Source organism: Papio anubis, chromosome 11 (genome assembly GCF_008728515.1).
Source record: "Papio anubis isolate 15944 chromosome 11, Panubis1.0, whole genome shotgun sequence".
Lineage (NCBI taxonomy): Eukaryota > Metazoa > Chordata > Mammalia > Primates > Cercopithecidae > Papio > Papio anubis.
The window spans coordinates 38,631,512-38,639,723 of record NC_044986.1 but is presented as its reverse complement, the minus strand read 5'-3'; the positions used below and the strand labels follow the sequence as shown (position 1 = coordinate 38,639,723).

The 8,212-nt window shown below is 33.3% G+C and overlaps 1 long non-coding RNA gene across 1 annotated transcript in view; it reads left to right on the top strand.

Annotated features, from left to right (window-relative positions):
* Positions 1-234: 234 nt before the first annotated feature.
* LOC110744155 overlaps positions 235-8,212 on the top strand; it is a 30,760-nt gene continuing 22,782 nt past the window's right edge. The window contains exons 1-2 of the long non-coding RNA XR_002524382.2: positions 235-267; positions 1,555-1,644. This is a non-coding gene — a long non-coding RNA (uncharacterized LOC110744155). The remainder of the gene's footprint in view (positions 268-1,554; positions 1,645-8,212) is intronic.

Sequence of the window (8,212 nt, the reverse complement as noted above, 5' to 3'; positions counted from 1 at the left end):
AATTAGTGACTTTCAAAACAAACATTAATTTAGTTAATAATTCCAGCACCAGTTGAGTAAAATGTGGGTCAGAAGAGTTTGGTTTTATTACCTTTAAATCATGAGTCCAGGTCCTCATGAGCCCTTTATCCAGGGCGAAGAGAAGCAGTAATTTACTGCCTGACTCATGTAGCTATAAACTCTAAAAGAACCAAACTAGCTTAAAGCAATAAATTTATTCCTCAAGAGATAGTTGTCCTTGCTGTGCTCCTCCTTTCTTCGGCTAAGGTAAGGCTCCTGCCTTGACAGTTTCTTTAATAGAATGAAAGAAATATAGACAATTTAGAGACAAAAGGGGTCTCTGAGACCAACTAATCTAAATTTTGTGTGTGTGTGTGTGTTTTGTTTAGAAATTAGCACTTGGTGACTCAGTGAGTTAGAGTGTCATTAATGCATCAATACAAGATTTTTCATTAGAATCCAAGTTTCCCTCCTTGCTGCTTCAGTGATGTCTCACATCTCATCCTACAGAATCCCCACCTCAGTCCAAATGATCAATAGGGTATCGATATTAAGCCATCTACAGTCACAGAATGATGCTAATCTCAGCTTTGCTGGAGTGGTGAATTCGAGGGTTTTTAAAGAAATTAATATAGTTAATTTTTACAGCGGCTTTAAGTTTCCAGCAACACTAAGTGGAAAGTATACAGTTCCCACTAACTCCTTCCCAGCACCAACACATAGTCTCCTACAATCAACAACCTTATTATTGAGGTTAATTAATTATGGTTAATAAATCAACAATCAGATATAATCACCAACCAAAGTTCATAGTTTACAAAGGATTCACTCTTTGTGTTGTACATTCTATAGATTTTGACTAGTGTATAATGCCATATATCCACCACCATAGCATCATACAGAATCGTTTCACTGCCTAAAAATCTCAGTGCTCTGCCTATTTTTTTTTTTTTTTTTTGAGAGAGAGTCTCTCTCTCTGGCTGGCAAGCTGGGGTGGGGGGGCGGGGTCTCGGCTCACTGCAAGCTCTGCCTCCCGGGTTCACGCCGTTCTCCTGCCTCAGCCTCCCAAGTTGCTGGGACTACAGGTGCCCGCCACCACGCTTGACTAATTTTTTGTTATTTTTAGTAGAGACGGGGTTTCACCGTGTTCGCCAGGATGGTCTCGATCTCCTGACCTCGTGATCCACCCGCCTCAGCCTCCCAAAGTGCTGGGATTACAGGAGTGAGCCACCCCACCCGGCCTCTGCCTATTCTTTAGGCCTTTCCCTGCTAGTCTTTGGTAACAAGTGAACATTTTAGTGTTGCCATAGTTTTGCCTTTACTAGATTATTATATAGTTGGAATAACACAGCATGTAGCCTTTTCAGGTTGGTATCATTCATTTACTAATATGCATAAGATTTCTCCATATCTTGTCATACCTCAAAAGCTTATTTCTTTTTACTACTAAATAATAATAAAATAGTATTTCCTTATACTGATGTACCACATTTGTTTGTCTATTCATCTACTGAACATCTTGGTTGCTTCCAATTTTGGCAACAATGAATAAAGGTCCCGTGAATGTCCATGTGCAAGTTTTTTGTGGACATAATTTTTCAACTCATTTAGCAAATGTCAAAAGCACACCAGCTGGATCATACGGTAAGCATATTTTTGTTTTGTAAGAAATCACCAATTTCTTATTGTTGAGCTTTAAAACATCTTTGAATAATTTGGATAATAATATTTTATAAGATATATTTTTTGGAATTATTTATTCTCACTGAACTTAACTTCTCATTCCCGTAAAAGTGTCTTTCATAGAGTAGAAGTTTTTAATTTTAATGAAGTCCAGATAATTGTTTTTTCTTTCATGTATTGTGCATTTGTTGTTGTATTTATAAAACCATTGTGAGGCCAAGGTCATCTAGATTTTCTCTTATGTCATCTTCTCGGAATTTTATAGTTTGTGTGTTACATTATCTCTATAAACAAATTTCAGTTAACTTTTGTAAACAGTGTAAGGTCGACATCTAGATTCTTATTTTTGCAAAACAATGCTTAAGAAAAGTGGGACAAACAAAAAAGCTTCTGCACAGCAAATAAATAATCAAGAGTTAACAGACAGCCTACAGAATGGGATAAAGTATTTGCAAATTGTGAATCCAAAAAAAAAAAGCTAATATCCAAAGTCTACAAGGAACCCAACTCAAAAGACAAAACAAATAGCCCCATTAAAAATTGGACAAAATTCCATTTGTCTTGAACTATTGTTGCATTTGCTTTTGAGGTCTTAGTCATGAATTCTTTGCCTAGGCCAATGTCAGAGAGGTTTTCCTAGGTTTTCTTTTAGGATTTTTATGGTTTCAGGTCTTACATTTAAGTATTTAATCCATCTTTAATTAATTTTTATATACAGTGAAAGACAGGGGTCCAATTTCATTCATCTGCAAATAGCAAGCCAGCTTTCCGAGTACCATTTATTAAATAGGATGTCCTTCCTACAGTGTATATCTTTGACAACTTTGTCCAAGATCTGCTGGCCATGGATATGTGGCTTTATTTATGGATTCTCTATTCTCTTCTAATGTAGGAATAAGACTTTAGGTTATTTTTTGGAATGTTTAAAGTAGAAGTCACCTCTTTATTTTGGATTATATTTACTTTATTTTATTTTATTTATGTGGGTATATAGTAGGTGTATTTATTTATGGGCAACATGAGATGTTTTGTTACAGGCATACAATGTGTAATAACCACAACATGAAGAATGGGCTCTCCATTTCATCAAGCATTTATCCTTTGTGTTACAATCCAGTTATACTCTTTTAATTATTTTTAAATGTATAATTAAATTATTAATGACTATATTCACCCTGTTCTGCTGTCCACTAGTAGGCCTTACTTCTTCTAACTATTTCGTGGAACCTATTAACTGTGCCAGATCCACCCCACCTTCCCACTACACCTCCCAGCCTCTGGTAACCATCCATTTCCTCTCTACGTCACTGAGTTTAATTGCTTTGATATTTAGAACCCACAAATAAGTGAGAACTTGCCATATTTGTCTTCTGTCTCTGGCTTATTTTGCTTAACATAATGATCTCCAGTTTCATCTATGTTGTTTCAAATGACAGGATCTCATTCTTTTTTATGGCTCAATAGTACTCCATGGTGTATATGTATTAATACCACATTTTCTTTATTCGTTCATCTGTTGATGGACACTTGGATTGTTTCAAAATCTTATCTCTTGCGAACAGTGCTGTGAGAAACACAGAAGTGCAGCTATCACTCCAATATACTGATTTCCTTTGGGGGGAATATGGACCCAGCAGTGGGTTCTTCATTGACCCAGTGGTCATTCAGTAGGACATTGTTTAATTTACATGTATTTGTGTAGTTTCCAAAATTCCTCTTTTTATTGCTTTCCAGTTTTATTTCACTGTGGCCAGAGAAGATGTTGTATATTATTTCAATTTTTTGAATGTTTTAAAACTTGTCCTGTGACCTAACATATGGTCTATCCTTGAGAATAATCCATGTGTCAAGGAAAGGAATGTGTTTCCTGGAGTCATTGGATCAAATCTGTAAGTATCTATTAGATCCATTTTGTCTACAGTGCAGATTAAGTCTGATGTTTCTTTGTTGATTTTCTATCTGGAAGATCTGTCCAATACTTAAAGCAGGGTATTGAAGACTCCAGAAATTACTGTACTAAAGCTTATCACTCTCGTTAGGTTTAATCATATTCGCTTTATATATCTAGGTGATGCACTCTTTGAAGCATATATATTTAAAATTGATATATCCTGTTTTTGAACTTTCCACTTTATCATTATATAGTGTCACTGTTTCTTCTTACAGCTTTTATCTTAAAATATATTTTGTCAGATATAAATAGAGCTACTTCTGCTCTTTATTGTGTTCCAATGGCATGGAATATCTTTTTGCATTCCTTTACTTTTAGCCTATCTGAAGTAACCAGATCTGATATTTTCAATATCTTTGTAGGGTGAAGTGTGTTTATGGTACACAACAGATCAATGAATCTTGTTCTATCATCCATTCAGCCAATTTATATCTTTTAACTAGAGAGTTTAGTACATTTACATTCGGTTTTATTTTTGATAAGTAAAGATATACTTCTGCCATTTTGTTATTTGTTTTCTGATTGTTTTGTGGTTTTCTCTTCCTTTCTTCCTTTCTATCATCCTTTTAATGAGGGTGAATTTCTCTGGTGATATGATTTAGTTTCTTGCTTTTCATGTTTTGCATTACTGTTGTATGTTTTTTGGTTTGAGGTTATTATGAAGCTTGCAAATACTATCTTATAACCCTTTATTTTAAGCTGATAACAACTTAACACTGTTTACATAAACAGTGTTATGAACAAGCAAGCAAAACTCAATAAAAACTATGTCTGAAATGCTTTTCTCCATTTTTAAACTTATTGTTGTTGCTATTTGTATCGTATTGTGTTCTATGTGTCTTGAAAAGTTTTCATAGTCATTATTTTTGATTGGTTTATCATTTAGTCTTTCTACTTAGGATAACAGTAGTTTTACACACCACAGTTACACTGTTATAATATCCTGTGATTTTCTGTGTACTTACAATACCAGTGAGTTTTGCATCTTCAACAAAGTCAACAATAACAGTCAGAAAAGAACTCCCTATTGAATACAGTGTGCTGGGATAACTGACTAGCCATATGCAGAAGATTGAAACTGTCTCCCTTCCTTTCACCATACACAAAAATTAGCTCAAGATGGATTAAATACTTACACATAAAACCTAAAACAAAAACACCCTAGAAGAAAACCTAGAAAATACCATTCTGGACTTTGGCCTTAGCAAATAATTTTTGACTAAGTCTCCAAAAGCAATTTCAACAATAAACAAAATTAACAATGGAAAGCAATTAAGGAGCTTATGCACAGAAAAAGAAACTATCAAAAGTAAACAGACAATTCATAGAAAAATATAGTCAAAAATATGCATGCGGAAATGTTCTATTATCCAAAATCTCTAAGGTACTTAAAAAATTCAACAAACAGAAAACAAATAACCTCATTTAAAAAGGGCAAAGGACATGAACAGACACTTATCAAGAGAAGACGTAGATGCAGCCAATAAATATATGAAAAAATTCTCATCATTACTTGCAATAACACCATCTCACACTTGTCAAAATGGCTACTATTAAGAAGTCAAAACCAAGATATGCTGGTGAAGATGTGGACAAAATGAAACATTTATACACTGTTCATGGGAATATAAACTAGTTCAGCCACTGTAGAAATCAGTGTGGAAATTACTCAATGAACTTAAAATAGAAATGCCATTTAACTCAGCAATTCAATTAATGAGTATATACCCAAAGGAAAATAAATTATTCTGCCAAAAACACACATGTATGTTCATTGCAGCACTATTCACAATAGCAAAGACATGTAATCAACCAAGATGCCCATCAATGGACTGCATAAAGAAAATGTAATACAAATGCATAATAGAATGCTGCACATCCATAAAAAAGAAAAGATATCATATCTTTGCAGCAACATGAATGCAGCTAGAGGCCATTATCCTAAGTGAACTGATGCAGGAACAGAAAACCAAATACTGTATTTCTTGCTTTTAAGTGGGAGCTACATATTGATTACACATGGGCACAAAGACAGAAACAACAGATACTGGGGATTGCTTGAGAGTGGAAAGGGCACATGGATTGGAAGGCTTCTTAATGGGTACTATACTCACTACCTGGATGATAGCATCATTTGCACATTAAGCCTCAGTTTACTGATGTTACTCATGTTACACACACAATTTACTCATGTTACAAAATTGCCCATGTACATCCTGAAAATAAAAGTAGAAAGAAGACTAATTAAATAAATAAGCACCAGAAAAATTGGCCCCATAATTTTGTTTAAAAACTATTTTGGGTTTAGTTTTGATTTAGATGAGAGAATGGCATAAATTTAGAACTTTGATGTTTCATTATTATTTTGCTTTTTGTCTTAGTACAAGTTTTAGTGATTTTATGACTATATTATATTTAAGTTTTTGTGTTTTAGTGGGAGATTATTTGACATTTTATGAATGGCTGTATGTAAATTTTAAACCTTCTGAGAGAATACAGTATATCAAGGAGCTATCATTATGACTATTAGGAGAATAATTTTAATAGTTTGAAGTCTTTTTTTGGTCAGGATTTTTATGAACCAAACTAATTAAAACGAAATAGATTAAAGAATGAGTTAGCTAAAGAGTCTATTTTTAACTAAATATTCCTAGTTTTATCGTTGAATTTTTATATGTCATATTTATGTGAATCAAGAAGTGTTAATAATTGGATAGTTTTTGTGTTCAGTCACTTCAGTAATTTAGAGTCATTTTGTTATTTTGTATGACTCTAGTAAGGGAATTTAAAGAAGTCCGTTATGTCATCATAGCCTTTGTGGTATAATTTGTTAAAGAGCCTATTATGAGGGATACATTTTTAATTATTGTTTTATATATTTCAAGTAACTATGGAAAAGGGATCTAACAAATGATGTCTATCTAGAGTAGTGAATGCCTTTTGTCAATTTTTTTTTTTTTTTTTTTTTTTTTTTTTTTGAGATGGAGTCTTGCATTGTTGCCAGGCTGGAGTGCAGTGGTGTGATCTTGGCTCACTGAAACCTCCGCCTCCTGGGTTCAAGCGATTCTCCTGCCTCAGCCTCCTGAGTAGTGGGGATTACAGGCGTGTACCACCACACCCAGCTACTTTTTGTATTTTTAGTAAAGACGGGGTTTCACCATGTTGGCCAGGATGGTCTCCATCTCCTGACTTCCTGATCCACCCGCCTCGGCATCCCAAAGTGTTGAGATTACAGGTGTGAGCCACAGGGCCTACGATTTTGTCAATTTTTTAAAACAGTGTTATTGGTTAAGAGGAGTGGTCCAGTGTTTTGTTTTTTGACTGATTATGGAATAACAAAGGTACTATTCAATGTTTTTGCCCACAATGGCTCTTTTATTTTTATTTATTAAGCCCTAAGTTTATTGTGTATAAGGTTGATTGTGAAATATTTTATGCATGAAAGTATATCTTATGAGTATACATAAGATCCTCTATTTTAGTTTTAATTTTTATAGACACATAAGTAAGAAAAAAGAAGTAAGAGTCTCTGTGATGTTAGAGAAATCTTGATGTGTTATTTTGGGATCACTGTCTACATCTAGGATGTTATCTGAAAAACATTTACCTTTAGATTTGTAATAAGTGTATAGTTTTAAGAGTCTGGATGACCATTTTGAGTTGTGAGATTACAAACCTAAGGTTTCAGATCTCAAAGTTTTGTTGTAGTCTGGTCGGAAAAGGTCTTTGTTTGATGCTGTTTTAGAAGACCCAAATTTTAGGTTTTAGATTGTGACAGGTTTGATCATATTTAGTTAGTAAATTGTGAAAAGATTTTTTACCAGGGAAAATATATTTTGGTATAATGTATTAGAGTCTCATAAAATTTAGTGATATTAGAGTGCAAGTATGAATGATATATGAGGATTTATTACTAGGGGCAAAGGCCTTTTAGTGACTATTTTATAAAGGGTTAACTTGTTTTTTGTTGGAAGTAGATCTGATTGCCATTATTCTGTGTTAGTTTTACTAATGCAATCTAATTGATTTAGTCAACCTTATCTAATATTATTGTATTTGTAATATTTTATAACTTTTATTGAAAGATATTGTTCAAAATGTCCTATGAGGGAAATGTGTTTTTAGCAACCTTTTAGTTACTGCTATAGTATTAGTCTTTTTGTATGGGGAAATTTTTAAGTAGCTAGAAAACATGCATTGAAAATAATAATTGAATGAAATAGCTCTAAAAATATCAAAATAGCCCATTAGGGTAGTAGAAATGTATGTGAAGTTTTAGTTGTCTTTTTAAGATTGTGGATTTGACCAACTAAATTAGTCATTAATTATTTTAGTAATTTAGAACAGTAACTACACAAATATATACATATGTCTGTATATGTATATTATATATGTGTGTGTGTGTGTATATATATACATATATGTACACACTTAGATTATTTGTTTTTTTATCATGAGTAACAAAGTGCAGTTTTAAAAATAGTATAATAATGGAAGTTTTAAGGACTCAAGAAGGACCAGAAGGTATGTTGTATCTTTGTTCTCATTGGTTTCAAAGAACATCTTTATTTCCACCTT